At 40.1% G+C, this 17,518-nt stretch overlaps 1 pseudogene; it reads left to right on the forward strand.

Moving 5' to 3' along the window:
• Window positions 1-14,437, forward strand: part of LOC149185299 (uncharacterized) — a 36,491-nt pseudogene extending 22,054 nt beyond the window's left edge.
• The last annotated feature ends 3,081 nt before the right edge of the window (window positions 14,438-17,518 follow it).

The following is a 17,518-nucleotide window of genomic DNA, read 5'->3' on the forward strand; positions in this document are numbered from 1 at the left end:
GAATTCCTTTGAAGATATTAAGCTAGCCTTAACAAAAACACCAGTTTTGATCAGTCCAAAGTTTGATATGGATTTCATTAGATTTTCTTTTGCCTCAGAGCACACAATTGCTGCAGTCCTACAAAAATGATGAGGGTTATGAATAACCTATTGTCTTTTTTAGCAAAGCCCTGAGAGATGCCCCTTTAAAATACAATATAATGGAAAAGCAAGTTTTTTCTTTGGTCAAAGATATCAAAGATTTTACATTTTACATTTTATATTCTCTTGTAATAGCCTATGTCCCCAATGCAGTAGTCAAGGATATCCTAACTCAGGATGGTCCAGATGGAAAGAGAGGGAAATGGATTGCTACTATATTAGAATATGACCTAGAAATCAAGCCAACAAAGTTAATCAAAGGCCAAGGTTTAGCCAAACTCATGGCTGAATCGAATTGTCAGGCCTTATACATAAATTTTATTGCCAAAAATGAATAATGGAGAGGAGATGGTGACTCCACCAATCAGCCAGGCCTTTATTGAATCACCATGGTATGCTGACATCATATATGTTTTACAAAATTTACAAGCTCCTCCTGAATTATCCAAGACCAAAAGCAGGTTTTTAAAAATGAAATCTTTAAAATTTTTCATAATTGACAATGCTTTGTTTTGGAGGAATCATGAAGGTATCCTTCTTAACTGTTTACTGAAAGAAGAATCTGACAAGGTGTTACAAGAGTTTCATGCAGGTGACTGTGGAGGACATCTTTACTGGAAAACCACTGCTGACAAGATTCTTAGAGCCGATTTCTATTGGCCCACTTTGTTTTCTGATGTAAAGAAATTTGTAACCTCATGTCATAAATGCCAAATTTTTTAAGGAAAGAAAAAACTTTTACCCCTCCCTCTAAAACCAATATCTGTTGAAGCACCTTTTCAACAATGGGGTCTTGACTTCATTGGTGAAATCCACCCACCTTCCTCTGCCCAACACAAATGGATTCTCACTGCTACAGATTACTTTACCAAATGGATAGAAGCCATACCATCAAGGCAAGCCACTGACACTATTATAATAATCTTCCTTTAATCCAACATCCTATCTAGATTTGGGTGCCCAACCAAGATCATCATTGATAATGCAGTAGCCTTCGGATCTAAAAATATGATTGATTTCTGTAATAAGTACCATATAACTTTGGGTCATTCCATAGCTTATTACCCCCAAGGAAACGGACTAGCAGAGTCCTCAAACAAAAGTATGGTAAATATCATCAAAAAATTGTTAGAAGACAACAAGAAAACACAGAACAAGAAGCTAGTGAATGCCTTATGGGCATACAGGCTAACCACAAAGAAATCCATTGGTACTAGTCCTTATCAATTAGTTTATGGAATGGAAGTTGTTTTGCCATCATCCTTGGGAACACTAGTGATGAAGTTGCTCCAAGAGTTGCAGGTTGAACCAAATGACATCTAAAGGAGAATCAACCAAACAATTCACTTACAGTAGACTAGGGAAGAAGTATACATCAGATCTCAAGTTGTGCATGAAAGGATCAAGAAGGTTTTTGACAAAAGGACTAAGTTAGAAGATTTTTACCTAGGGGAAAAAGTTTTGAAATGGGACTCAAGAAGAGAGGATAAAGGAAAACATGGGAAATTTGATTTCCTATGGAAAGGCCCATATATCATCTATGCATTTAGAGGTAACAATGCTTTCTTCCTGAGAGAAATGGATGGCACAGAAGCAGAAGGAGGACCAATTAATGGTCGAATGCTTAAACACTACATTGAACCTAGTTACTAATTCCACTAATCATTTGTACATATTCTATTTTTCAAAGTTTAGAGTGGATTGGATAGTAATTTTTGAAGTTGAAGCCCGAAGAGAAGGCCCTAAGCTTCAAAGGTTTTACTGTCATAAATAGCAATAAGGCAGAAAAGTGAAAGGGAAAAAGTTGCAGGAGAACATCACAGTAATTCAAAAGGCCATTGATCTACAAGTTCTTGACATTTCACCAGGAAATGCCATCCCCAAGTGGAGTTACTGTTAGGTTCCTATACCAATAGGAGTCATAATTTTTGAATGACTAAGATTAAACCTGTAATATGTACATACCTTTGCTTTTTTGCAAATGTTTTCCATATTCAAAAAATTAAAAAATGTAAAGAGGGTATGTCCTAAAAGAAAAATCAAAGGACAAAAAGAATAAAAAGGTAAAAAAAGATGAAAAATATGAACCCCAAGAAAAGAAAATACCATGAAAGTGTGTAAGTCAAAATGCCACTACTATTTAATTTTTGTGAAAAATAAATGATTGTGTGCAGTTTGTAATCTTTGCCACAATCCATGATAGTCAAAATGTTTAAACTTGGCTATTTCATGTTTAAATTTCATGTCTATAGATAGAGAATAAAAATCTGACCAAACAGTGTAATCTTGGCAGATAATTAGATAGGTAGAGTAAATAAAAGGAGCTCAACTATTTAATCTGAGCCCTTGGATGTAATAGGTTAGATTTAGTTAGATTACCATTGTAAAGAAAAGAAAAATGTTTATAAGGGTTTGCTAGCTTAAATGCACCCTAATAAAGAAAATTAAAAATGGTTGGATGAGTAGATGGGTAAGTAGAAGAAAGGTTGCAGAATTGTGATGATTGTTAGACAAAAACATATTTATCACCCTCATCATGAAAGTTCTAAGTATGAATGAGAAATTGGACTGGCATAAATTTCACAAGGTCAAATTAATTAATTTCCCCTCACTCATTTCACCCTTTACTTAACTAATTTCCCACAATAAGTTTGAAGTACCCAAAATATTAAGTCAAAGGGGCTCACAACATTTCTATGACTTCTGGAGGGATCAAACCCTCGGCCCAATGACTTATAGATCTTAAGTACTAAAATCCCCTCATTAACATTTACCCCCCTTCAGTTAATTCATTTTCCCTAATAAATCCCTTTTCCTAAGGTTAAAACTTTATTTTTCCTAAGTAAAAGCAATCAGCCCCATGAAACCCCTTTCTATGAAAAACCCACAAAAATACACTTAGCCTAAGTTATAATGTTTCTATGTAAAAAGCAAATGAATTACAAAAACACATTATGTTGAGCGCAATCCATTTTCTGCCTTTTTCATATTAACTTCTGATTTTATTTATATTTATTAATTCCCAAAAAAAAAACCCTTCTCCCATATATTTTATTAAATATATTTAAATATTAATATCCCTACCCCAAAGTTTGAAATATAAACTTTACTTTATCCAACCCCGACTAATTGACATAATTAATCAATCTGCTATTAATTAAAGACAACCCATCCACCAATCATATCCCACCTGATACTTTAAACTTTACCTTAATCCCGAATTAAATCAAAACCGTCGGGCTTAAACGCCCGTTAGGCCCCCCCATTACCTTCCATGCAATTCCTGCACCCAACCACCACACGATCTTTGCCCTCCCCATCTGACGACCCACGTTGATTTCGGAAGGGCCCGAAATCTGAACGTCCCACCTGAAATGGGTTGTTTTCCGCTGGGCCCCCAAGGCGATGTGGCACTCGATGAATGGAATTGGGCAACCTCCCCCCAATACCGCCAAGCGTCCAAAAGCTGTGCGAAGTAAACCACTTACCGCCAGCCCGCTACATGCCAAAACTGCCACTGTTCACTCCGCTATGCAACAAACAGTCATCGTACACCCGTACCCCCCAAATTGACTTTTCGCGCGTAAATCCAAAAAAGACCCAAATCATTGTTTTTATCGTTTTTTTAACTGAAAACTTCCATGCACGCATCTGTGAACATCCAAGTTGTCAACCCACGTACAATTGCACCACTGAAGATGCTACAAAGCTCCCAGATTGCCTTCCAGCCTGTTTAAAGCTTTTTCAACTGATAAAAGTCACCAGTTCACCTGGTTCAAACCCATTTTCTTAAAATTCCAGGTATTTAAGCCAGAATCTATTGAAAAACCTGTCAAGTTCTGAACCAGTCTCTAAGTTTTCTTAATTGAAATTAAAGGGAACTTTAGTAACATAAAACCCACCTAGAATTGAACCACCATTACCTCAAAGACTGAAAATTTACCGTCCCCATTCTTAAATCCAAAATAACTAAGAATGGCTGCCCCAATTGTCATGGATGTCTGACCAATTGCCACTCCTCACCTGGACCTAGACTACCTTCCCCTTGCTGATAAATATTTCCAAATCAAGGACACCTCTGTCCATGAATTCCCTCTAAAATTATACTGCGATACAAAGGTCAATACCTAAACCAAGCTGATAAAATTGGTCTTTGGGAGTCTAATTTGCCCAAGTATCAATTCCCTGAGGTGCACATCTTTCCAGAGATTGTCCATTATTGCCATGCAAACTACATTCCTGGTCAAAGAGCAGTGATGTCCCTTGACCAAACCATACTTTTCACCATCACTGCCGAGTCAATCAATGAAATGTTGCAATTACAACCAGGGCAAAACTTGACCCCTATTTCAGTTGGAGACCTACTAGACAGTTTCCCCGAGCTAACCACTGCAAAGCTTGCTGAAATGTTCCAAACTTTTATTGTAGAAGAAAAACATATCCCAAAAAATCCTCCCCCATATATATATACCCTATTTTCTCCATTTGGCCAAGACATTGTATCAATGATATGTAGTATCTTAGGCTATACTACCAGTGAATACATAGATGAAATCATCTTAGCCTTCATGTCCATTTTCACTCCAGGACAACCCCTTGCTGTCATGTATGATTATGCCAAGTACATAGCTAATAAGATGCATGAACAATTTCTTAGGATGAATAATGAAAGAGTATTCAAGTATTCTTCAGTTTTGTACCATCTTTTTCTGTATTACTAAGCTGACAAGTTCCCCTTCACTCTCCAAAAGCTTGATACTAAAGGTCACCCTAGGTCAGTGATTTTCTGGACTCCTTTGATCCATAAGTATGACTCACCATATCCATATACAGACTTCATATATCTTTTTATACATCCTGTAGTGACCATGCTATTAGGAAGTCCTCCTCCAAGAATCAGTTCAGATATCAGGAGGATCCTACAACTTTCAAAACCACACAAAGTGAGAGATTGGTACTTGTACCAAAATCACACAGAAATTAGGATCTATGGCTGTGATTTGGCCCCATATAAACTGCCCCGATACCTCCCAATAAGGTTATTTGCTCTGGAGTAGTACAGGAAGATAATCAATTTAGATGAGGTGCATTTTGTTAAAGCCAAAAAGAAGGCCTATCTCATAATCAAAGATCAACTAGGTCCCTTTTTGTGTAACAGCTGAGAAGCTGGAAAAGAAGCAGAGCAAATCCTTCAGAGACTTAACCTAAAACATAGCTTCATGTGGAGATATGAACCCCTGGACTTCATCTACAACAAAAGACAGAAAAACAAGATGGCTCCCTACATTCACCACTGAATCCCTGAGATAGAGAAATATGGGTGGAGAATACTTTAGTGGACAGGGATAGCACTAAAGTTGCAGTTGAAAATGCTCTAATTGATCTAGAGAAATGACTTGATGAAGGTTCTTTCTTGCAGGTGCCAGGAGAATCTGAAGTCCAAGGAGAATCTCAGGCACAAACTGAATCTCATATAGAAGAAGAATCCCAGGTGCAAGAAGAGTCAGAATAGCCAGGCCTATCAGAGGAATTAAATCAAACAGGTATACCAGAGCCCATCATGAGTACTCCCCCTACCTTGAAAACTCCTCTAAATGAGGAAAAAGGCCTAAAAAGAAATAGGGAAGCGGCTACAACATCAGGAAAAGCAACCACATAGACATATGCAAAGACCAGACTGGTCAAAAGGCAAAGGTTGAATCCTGTCTCTGAATAGGAATTCACAGAAGAAACAGTTGGTGCCACTAGAACAAAAAAAGAAAGAAGCAGGCCTGCCACTCCCTTAGGGGGCACACTAGAACCTTCCACATCAAATACTCAGATGTTGGAAAGGCAACAGAGTGTTGAAGTGTCCTCATTTGAGATGCCAGCTGACAGGGACCAAGACATCAAAGAAAGGTACAAGGATATAAAGGCCAGGAATGAGAGGCTAAAAGCCCAGACTTATGAAAAATACCTAAAGATGGCACCTACAAATCAGACAAGGCTTATGTCAGCTTATGATGTGAAAGAAGGTAAAATGCAGATGAAATTTGTGAAACCTACCACTCAGCAACCAAGAACAGTAGCAGACTTCAAAAACATAGATTTCGAAGTACTGGCAAAGGACATACATCCTATTGACTAGATTGAGCTACACAAGAAAATAGGGGAGATGATTTACTCCACCTTGATAGGGAAAGCCATCACAGCTCACCAATTGCAAAATTCCCTAAATAACATATCATCTCAATTCCAATTCGAGAAGGCCTCTTCACAGGCAAAAGACACTAGAATCAAGTCCTTAGAGGACTTAATCATTGAGTTGGGACACAATCCCAAAGATGTAAAGGCCACCGAAAGACTGATAAAGAAGAAGAATGATGACATAGCTACTTTAAAGAAGCAACTCAAGGTTCCACCATTACATCATCCACAAATAGCAAAAGTCCTAGAGACCCAAAAAGGACAAGAAGAGCTTATGGACTTGGTCCTAAAGCTAAATGATCAATTGAAAGAAACAAAGAAGGAGCTAGACATATTGATTCAGTCTAGACAAAGTGACTTGGACACCACTTCTAGGACTACCATTCCCATTGTTTCTACTGCAGTTCCTTCAACATTGGTAGCATCACTAGCACCCACAGCTCCGCCTACCACATCACTGCCTATTACTACTAAATCTACAACAGCAGATGCTTCAATAGAAAAGGTTAGCAGAGCTGGTAAAGGCCATGGAGGATATGTCAATCCAGGCAACAGAGCTTAAAAGGCTTAAGGAGAAAGTGGGAAGCTTAGAAACTGACTATAAGATTTCCCAAATACAGCAGTGAGAAGAAACACAGAAAGCCCTAAGGATGGGTGAGAAGATCAAGATATTAAAAAAATATTTAACTATGCAAAAGCCACTAGGACAGACCAAGGAAATTCTCTGGGCCAATATGATTGACTCTTTCAATGATATTTGGCCATCAATTCAAGTAATATTTGAGCAAACTGAATTGGTAAAAGTTGCCATTGAAGCAATTCAAAAGGTAAAGGAAGACTTAGGAGACCAGCCTGAGGATGCTAATCGACTCATCCACTTCTTGATTAGCAAGAACAGACATGAGCTTAATGAGATGGGTGTAGAGGATAGAACTAAAGCTATCATAGAAGTTAAAAAGGTTCTTTCCAAAAGAAACCTTATGGTCAACTTAGAGGAAAAATTCCATAAAATGCAGGTAGGCATTGACATATTCATGGACAAATTTCAAATTTTGAGGGATAAATTCCTTCCCAATCCTATGGTCATCCATGACAAACTTATGAACCAATTGGACTACACTGACAGATTAAGGAAGTTGGCCAAGGAACAAGCAAGCACTTCAGGTATCAAAGCCTTGCCAATATGGAAAGTGTTGTATGATACTTTAGAGAATCTATTTTTCCTAGAGAATGAGGTGAAACCTCTGTTTGTCACCAACCCTATTTTTTCCAAATACACAAAGGCAGATGAGATCTATAGAAGAATGCTCAAAGTAGAGTTACCTGAGGATGAATGGTGGGAAAAAATGACAGATTTGCTATAAGTTACCACAGTAAATCTGAATGGCAGCCAGACGAAACAGGTGAACAGGGTCAAAGAGTAGCAGGTTAAAGAGTATCAGTAAAAGATTAAAGATAAAGATGATTCCAGTGTACAAACATCAGCCAACTTAAAGGGCTCAAAATTCAACTGCAACATCTAACACTTCCACAATAAGAGGGACAACATGATGCAGTTTTCCATCTGTCTCTATCTTCATGCTTGAAGATATTTTTATTTCCTTAATTAAATCTCAAAATGTTATGAGATATTTTGTAATAATTTTTTATAAATACTTCACATTTCGAAGTTTTTAGGGTGGATTCAAAGACATTTCTCTAGACTTGTATCTAAAATTAAATTTCTATTGTATCAAAACTGGATTGGCTTGCTGGATCATGGAATAAAGCTCAGATATTTTTCAGGATTCTTGTGTAAAGCGAGAAACAAATAAGTATTCTCTCATGTGTATTATTGTTTTTCCTCATGTTTCCTAATAATCATATGTGTTTCAGAGTTTGCTTTAATGCACTTTGTCTTGACTGTTTACCTTCTCAATTTTTTCTACTAAACTATCTTAGTTAGGGAATTCTTAAATGCTCCCTTACTTCCATAGTTTCCCCCCTTGGTCTATAGCAAAGGATTCTTGATTGCCCTTTGTTCATGATCACCTGTTTTTTTCCATTCTGATCCCGGTCTAAGGATTCTTCATTTCCCTTTCGCCCTAGTCAGAATCATCTCATCCATCAAACCTAAAGATTTTCCTTTTTCTTTGGTAGCCTGCCTTGAGAACATTCCCTTTAATGATTTGGTCCAGTTAAGATATCCTTTGATTGAATCCATAGCCCAATGGCTTGAAGACCTAGCTCTATCCATCTGTTCCAAGAATTCCACCACCCAAATTTCAATCAAAATCAAAATCCTCATGAACATTAAGAACTAGCCTAAAATCTAATAAAAAATAAAGTTAAATTATAAAGAGAGAGCCTTCTCTGGAATTAGGTTGGCTAGAACCTGAGTCTAAAAGATTTGGTTTGTGGTTACCTCATATTATTCCTTCTTTTGATAACTTCTAGGGAAAACTTCTGAGTGATAACATATAGCATGAATAAATATGATGGATGCTAAACTTCCCTGTGCCTGCCATATTACACAATAAAATTTTCTATCTTGTCTTCTAATGGTGCACACCCATACTTCCTGGAGTCTAAACATCCACCTGTAAGAAAATTCCATCACTTTTTGTATATGCTCTTGTAACCCCTTGGAATTCCTTACCCAAAATGTGTCATGCATCTCTCTATGTGTAAGCTCAAGGAGAAATCACATGCTACCTCGCAGAAGATTGAACCATCCCCAAACTTGTATCTACCAACAAATTCCCTAACCATATGCCACCTTTGGAGAGCCTCTCTCCTGATGCACTTTGTCTCATCGAGTTGTCTCAAATGAAATTCTCGGGTCTTGTTTGTTGTTATGAGAGCATCAAGAGACAATACGTAAGTCCCCTGTATCAGTGAACAATGTTGGAGAGTGATAAATGTGTGGGCTGCAATAGGTATATCCAAGAACTCATGTGGAAGCTCATAGTCAGCCCTGTGACCAACCCACTCTCTTGACCTGGGAGTGCTAAAACCAAAAGTATGTTGGTTGGGTTGTTCAAGGTTGTCATTAATGTCAATATGGAATTATTTGTGATGAAAAATATTCTTGTGATACATGCCCTAACCTCATTCAAACCTTAGGAGAAAACCCTGAGCATGAAGATGATGCATGATCTAATGATCAATGCAGATGTCCTTACCATAAAACCCTCCATGGCACATGCATGCATAATAATGACAATATGATGTTCTAGCCTTGTTGAAGATTCTTATGGTTCCCTTAAGATACATGAATAAAAGCCTATGTGTATGGAACCCTAAGCTTATGAAGAAGACATTCATGTTATCTCCATCTCTCCAAAGGTCCTTCTCTGGATGGAAATGATATGTAAGATTTATAAAGTGGTAAAGAAGATTCGTTCTCCTATGCTTATATCCCATGTTACCATATGTCGAGTTGAGATGAGGGTTGTCTTTGTAGTGGAATTAAACAATTTAAAGAATTTTGAGTAATTTTTCAAAGGTTCAGTTCATTATTAAAGGGCATGGCGCTCCATGTTCGGGTCACCCTCCATATAAACCCCACGATTATTCACATCAACTTCAGCGACACACATGCATTAGAGTTAGTGGTGAAGAGGACTGCCAACATTGAAAGGTAAGCACTCATCCAACAAACGTGATCCATTATGGAGCCTAGTATAGGGTACATACAATCCATGACATACCCACTGTAACAGAGTGGGGACCACCCACCAGATGAGCCTTGCACATTGGCTCAACGATATTGAAGGAAATAGGTAAAAGGTAAATGGTGTAGGTAAATTGATCGCATGTTCACTCCCACGGAGCCTATCCTATGTCATCTCAGACCAATCCTTGAATGCCATGTTCCTTCCTACGCACGCTCCTAACTCTTCCACCTGTTCAATTGTCTCTTTCCTTTACATAAATCCCAGAAGCCCTAAAATTACCGACTGGAAACGATTATTCAGTCTCGGTCAATGAACATTCTGCTTGGACTACCATACAGGATTCACCTCTCTGCGCACTCCCAAAGGTCAAGGGTACCTCCCAAAGTTATTTTTAGGCTTCCCTGCAAATTCTAGGTAACTCGACACACCAACCTCCTTGCTTTTTACTTTTGTTTTACTCAGAAAATGAAGCACGCGACACCTACAACTCCCAACACCCATGATTTTAAAAGAACCAGTGTTGGGACTTTAATGGACACCGAGATCCAAATAGTTGACCCTACATGTCCCTTCCCACTCGTGGACCTCCGCTATGAGATGTTTGTCGACCATGTAAGAAATGAGGACCCTTTTAGGGTTGTTAACTTTGGACCATATTACCAAATGTCTCCTCCAATTCACCACTTCCCCGAGTTTATATCTTGGTTGGCCGACTCCTATCAAAAAGATAAGAATTGCTTCATTTATGCCTCAAGAGTTATAATCCTCGAGGTAACGCCTCTCTTAATCTAAAGATATTTGACTTTCCCTGAGTCTCCCACTATGCATACATTCACCAATGCTACCCTAACTGACCATTTCGCAACACTCCGAACTGAGGAACAACAATCATTCATGGGACAAATCCTCGCTCCTGAGGTAAAAACCCTACCCACTGAAAATTGGTTTAAATTGACTCTCTTTCAAGCATCAGTCCAACATATTTTAACCACAATTTCTTGTCTGATGGGCAAAGATACCTCCCTGAAAATAAACAGAGTCGCTTTGGGATGTTTGCATAAAATTAAACAACTTGGGTGCTTACTCAATATCTCGGGATATCTTTCAACTTCCATTTTCTTCCAACTCAACTATTTTTGGGTCTCCTCTTATTTCCGCTATTACTCCTTACTGTTCTACTTGTTCCTATACACTCAAATCGAAGAGTTTAAATGCCTTAACCTTGATGTGTTTTCCCCTAACAAAGAGTGAAATGTAGTCTTCGACTAGAATATATCAGTGAGAAAAAGACCTGGTTTGGGTGGGTTCTCTCATTTCATTTCATCATTCATGGCCATTGCCTACCAAATCATCCATGGGGGCCCACCTCCCAAAATCTTCCCAGAGAAGAAGGAGCTCCTCCAAATCAATGAGGAAGCTGCCATTGGAGACTAGTACCTCTTTGAGGACTACACAAAAAATCAGGTTTATGGATGTGAACTCCCTCCATATCACCTACTAGTATTCCTACCTATGAGGATCTTCGCCCTCGAGTTCATCAGACAAGTCCTCAGTGTAGACCTGCTCCACTTCGTACTAGTAAAGAAAGGCTACATTTTTAAAATGGGACAGCTAGTAGGCCCTTTTGTGGTAAGCATCAAACATGCCTTCAAAATAGTTTAGGCCCTACTTAAAGCCATGGAGTTTGGAAAAAGGCAAATTTGGCATTATGCACTACAATCCCTGAGGAATCCTTGCTCAAAGAAGGGAAAATATTAAAGTATCAACTAACACACATGATCCTAAGCCCAAGGTTGAATGGAAAGCTAACTTTGATTTCTGGCCTCTTAATACAGAGATGGAGGGCGAATCCCTAGTCAGCATAGATAAAAAAAAAAAGAGGATTTTTGACTCATCAAGGACAACTGACATGGAGGAGGAACATGTTCATAAGAAGGTAAGAAGTCAAGGGCTTGAACAGGGACAAGAACTAGAGCAGGAACATGAAGAGGAAGAACATGGTATATAGCTAGAAACACTAGTGTCTAATAGCCCAAGTTTCCAAATCAATCTGGAAATACCCCTAGTTTCTTCATCTACATCCTCAACTGAGGTAGTTGTCTCGGAATTAGAGGATAATCTTTATGCTACAAGAACAAGTTAGTCACTAGGAAAGGCAATCCAAGTAAAAAAAAAGGAAAGAAAAGGAAAATTTTCACCAGGAAATGGCCTCTAAGATGACTCCTCGTCACACTAGGTTACTAACAACAATGGACCTAGAGAAAGAAGATACGAAGGTAAGATTGCAACATCCCTCAATACAGACCCTGCCTTTTGGCCCTCAGTTCCAGGACTTGGATGTTTCTTTAGATTTAACTAGTGTCCCCTTGGCAGATAAAGTTAACTTACAGAGGAAGGTCATAGAAATGTTGTATAATGACCTTAACAAGAACCTGATGACCCTCGACCGGGCCCAAACTTATATAGAGAAGATCACCAACAAGGTGAATATGGAGAATATCAAGTCCTAGGAAATTTTTCTAGAGAAGGAGACCTATAAAGATTTGATCATGAAGATGGGGGTAGATCATGAGGACAAGGCAATAGTAGCAGTTGTCTTATAGGCCACTTAGAAAGAGAACCAGGATTTAAGGAGACAGTTAAAGATGCTTGGAGGTGAACATGTTCAAACTCTTGAGTTGATTAAGGTTGAAAAGGAGAAGGAGGCTCTAATACAAGATTTGACTAAGAGAAAGAACAGAGTCTCTGCCTTGCAGTAGACAGTAGCTGAGCTGCAGAATAGGATTGCCTCTCATATCTGCATGATAGTAATGCTTGAGGACCCTCAAAATCCCATCGAGTGCCTCACCCAGGCATTGACCGAGCTACATTTGTCTAAAGGGGAGTTAAAGAAGACTCATATGGATCTAGATGTTGCTAAAGCCCAAGTAGCTCAGAAATAAAAACAACTCCAAACTTTGAGTGTGAATGTAGACAAGGTCTCCAGATATCTACATATTGCCACTCAAGAAAATAAGGAACTAAACGCCAAGCTCAAAGGGAAAATGGCTCTTATTGAGACTATACAGTTGATATGGGATGAGATCATCCACAAGATCAACCTTAGTTGGGAATAGATAGCCTTGATACATGACCAAAAAAGTCTCAGTGCAGAATGTGCTCCCTCTCTCCTCAATGAAAAACAGGTAAGCATAACTAACTCTCAGTATGCTAAGAAATGCATTCACTTCCTAACCGAGAGATCAACCGATGAGCTGAGGGAACTGGAAATAATTGATAGAATGGCTACGGTGGAAGCTATTTCCAAAGTGATTTCAAAGTAAGAAGTTAGAGCCAGAGTAGGAGAAAGTCTTATTAGGCTGCAAAAAGAAGTGGTTGCTCTCAATGAGGAATTCAAAAAGCTTCTACAAGCTGGGTAACCAGATTTGCGGGGACCCAATGGGGAGCTATTTACACAAGAGCTATATAATCAGAAAATGATTGAGATCAAGAGTAAGATAGGGACAGACCCTGAGAAGACGTTGATTCTCAAAGAGATAACTATAATGAATTTCATTAAAAAGGAATTTCATCTTCCTCAAGTGGTCAAAAGTACCTTTCATCACCCAACATTTTTTTGCGCTATGGCTCTGACCTAGCTGACGCTCTCCTCCTGCGCTTGAGGCCGCTGGCCACCTCGGCCCTCTGATTGCCGCGGAGGGTCTGACTTCTTACCTTCTGACTGCAGAGAGCTCATCCCGTGCCCTTGTGGCTGCTGCGCCCCTGCGCTCAGTCCTGAGGCACCCCTCAGAGATCATGGATTCCAACGGGGCTCGCCCTCTCCTCCTTCAGAGGTATTGGCGTTCCAAGCACTGGTTGAAGCATGCCTGAAGAGAGCCCCAATGGTGGCCCAGCAAAAGTTTATCAAGAGGATGGATAAGATCCCCTTAGTGGCCCTCTCTGAACAAGAGACGTGTAAAGCAGCATTGAATCTAGCAGAGAGAGGCCTCATCAACTAGTTCACGGGCCTCTGGCCCTCTCCAAAGTGAGTAGAAGATTGGACTCAAAGAAACTGGAGCCCCCTGATCAAAGAGGGCGTGAAAAGCTATTTTGTTGGGAAAGGATACTTTGTCTTTGTGTTTGAAAACCCGGAAGACAGAAGCTTAATCTTCAGAAATTGCCCATATTTTATGGGACTGCAGGGTCTGTATCTGAAAAAATGGTCCCCAGACTTCGATCCTTCCCAGGATGTCCCCTCCGCAGTTCCAGTATGGGTGAGACTTCCCCATCTGCCTTTCCACTGCTGGAATAAAAAATCCCTTGAAAATATCGGCAATGCGTTGGGTAAATACATCGACAAAGCTGCAAGAAAAGATCAGTATTCATGCGCTCGAATATATGTTGAAGTCGATCTGGAGGAGGGGTTACCAGAAGCAATCAAACTTACAGTTGCAGGCTGGGTGCATGTCTAAGAACTGGACTACGAAAAACTTCCATTCAAATGCAGACATTGCCACGAGCATGGACACTTCGTGAAGTATTGCAAGAAGAAGGCAGAAGAGCAACCAGACAAACAAAAAGAGGAACAATGGACCCTAGTCTAGAAAACAACACACCCAAAAAAAGGTCCTAGCAAAGGAAAGATGACAGGGATGCCAAGCAGTTCCAAGCCCAACCAAGAAGATGAAGCAAACGTACAAGGGACAACAAGCACACAGATCAACCCAACAGATCCGGAGCAAGAAAACCTGGTGCATGTAGAAAGCACCCCTCCATGCAAATAAGGTGAGAAAGAAAATTAGACCGAAGCCCCACAGGGCAGCCCGTCCAACCCCTCATATGTAGAAGTTACAAGGAAAAAAACAATAGAAAGCTCAGGATCTTCGGAGGATGAAGCCTATGAGCGCCCTACTAAAAGAGCTGGAAGAAAATCTCGTAAAGAAATGAGAGAAGAAGAGGCCAAACGACTTAAAACCCAAGGGAGCCAAGCCACAATAGAAATGTCCATTGGGTGAAACATTAGGCCGAGACCTTCCAAGGGAGGTCCCACCCCTCCACTAAGTAAATAATGAAGTTCGTCTCTTGGAATTGCAGAGGACTGGGGAACCCTGCAAAACTAGAAGCACTCAAGGATCTTCTTAAAGCTGAACCCTCAGACATCCTCATGCTCCAAGAGACCAAGATTGAAGGGCATTCCCTTCTAGATATCAACAGGCTAAAGTGGAATAAAAATATAGGCAAGGCAATCATCGCAAGGGGAACCTTCGGAGGGTTGGCTACTCTTTGGTCAGATAGCACATTCCAGCTCAATAATTTTCAAGAAACTCAGCATTGGATATACACTGAATTGACACACAAAGTTAGTAAGTTGATTGTCTCTCTCGTCAATCTGTATGTTCCGATAAATTATGAAGAAAAAAGAGAATGCTGGTACTCTTTATCATCTTATCTAGAACAACATTCCCCAAATAATATTATCATAGCAGGAGATTTAAATATAGTCCTGAAGCCAAAAGAGAAGAGGGGAGGTTCCAACACCAGAGACTCCATGCTGGCCACGGTGTTGGAGCTCGTTCAGAACTGGGACCTCTTAGACTTCCCTACAGTCCATTCGTTGTATACATGGTCAAATAATCGCGCTGGGCCGGAACATATCTCTGCCCGGCTGGACAGATTTCTGGTCCAAAGCACCCTTTTGTTGAACAAAAAGATCGCCATCACAAAAATCCTGCCCAAGTTGACTTCTGATCATAATCCAATACAGCTTCTATTAGAAGATGAAGAAGATCTGGGCCCCATTCCCTTTCGATTCAGCCCTCTATGGATCGAGAAAGTGGGCTTTATTGAGACAGTGAAAGCTGCATGGGTCAAACCCATCACAGGCTCCCCTAGCTACATATGGGAACAGAAGTTGAAGGCTACAAAATATGCATTGAAGGAGTGGATAAAAAAGCCAGACCCCAATCCAACCAACCAAAGAAAAGAGGCAGTTCAGAGGCTGCACTCAATGCAAACGGAAATGGAGAATAAAGATATTACAGTAGAACTTTTGGAAGAGGAAGTTAAAGCGCAACGATCCACCTACCAATCCTTCCGAACTGAAGAAGAATACTGGAGATTAAAGTCTAGAAGTTTATGGTTAAAGGCAGGGGACCGGAACACTTCTTACTTCCACAAGCAATACAGAGCTAGACTGTCCCGGAACCATATAGCGGAAATTAAAACCGTGGAGGGACAAGTCTGCAAAGGCTTCGACCAGGTGAAAGGCGCTGCTGAAACCCACTTCAGGAATCTATACAACAATGGAATCCAAGGCGATGAAGAGGAAGTCTCCGAATTTCTATCCAATATTCCCCTCCTTCTTAACGCAGATGAAAACACAGCCCTATGCAGACCCATCACAAATGAGGAGGTTATCAAAGTAATCTGGTCAATGGAAGCCGACAAGGCCCCTGGGCCTGACGGATTCACAATCCATTTTTATCAATCCTGTTGGGAAGTTATCAAAACTAATCTCCTTAAAATGATTAGAGGTTTTATGAGAAAAGCAAAGATAGGAGGAGGCATCAACTCCACTTATCTAGCTTTAATCCCCAAGGAAACCAATCTAGAAACCTTTGCAAGATTCAGGCCTATCTCGCTGTGTAATGCTTCTTACAAAATCACAGCCAAACTCCTAGAAAATCGACTCAAGCCTCTGCTCAAAAAGTTGATTTCCAGCACTCAAGGCGGATTCGTGGAAGGCAAATATATTATGGACAATGTCATTCAAGTTCAGGAGACCATCTATTCAAGCAAACAGCGGGGTGAGAAAGGTATGTTGATCAAACTCAATATGGCGAATGCATTCGATAGAGTAAATTGCTTGTTCCTATGCAAAGTTCTGCTTTCTTTTGGTTTCTCTCAGCATTTTGTCCAGCTCATTAAAGCATGCATAGAATCCCCATGGATTTCCCCCCTCATCAACGGTCGTCCAACCAACTTCTTCCAAGCTCAGAGAGGTATCAGGCAGGGATGCCCTCTCTCTCCCTTCCTGTATATCCTCATGGCTGACTCTCTCAGTAGAAAGATAGCAGCTGAAAAAACCGGTGGCTCGCTCCCAGGGCTCAACCTTCTAATGTAGCAACTCCACTAAACCATGCCCTCTTCGCGGACGATTCTCTGCTCCTTGGAGGCGTTTCCACCAGAATAGCGAAAGCTTTCGACAATGTGCTGAAAAGTTATTGCAGGGTGACTGGTGCTCTTATCAATGAGAGCAAAAGCGAAATCTACAGTTGGAACACTGAACAGCAAGAGATCACCAATATATCGAAGATCCTTGGGTTCAAAGGTCATGCCAAATGGGACAGCTTCAGATATCTTGGTCTTCCCATTTCCTTAGGGGTGAACAAGAGGTCTCTATGGACTCACATTATCAGCAAAATCAAATCCAAAATTGCTGCCTGGGGAGGATACTGGTTAACAAAAGGCGTCAAAACCATTCTAATTAAATCTCAGCTGTCAGCTCTGCCCATTTATCAGGCAGTGTTTCTCCTTGCCCCCAGATATGTCAT

The sequence above is a fragment of the Pinus tabuliformis genome, chromosome 3_2 (genome assembly GCF_031772625.1).
Source record: "Pinus tabuliformis cultivar Carrire ecotype Pingquan chromosome 3_2, CPIR1, whole genome shotgun sequence".
Classification (NCBI taxonomy): Eukaryota; Viridiplantae; Streptophyta; class Pinopsida; order Pinales; family Pinaceae; genus Pinus; species Pinus tabuliformis.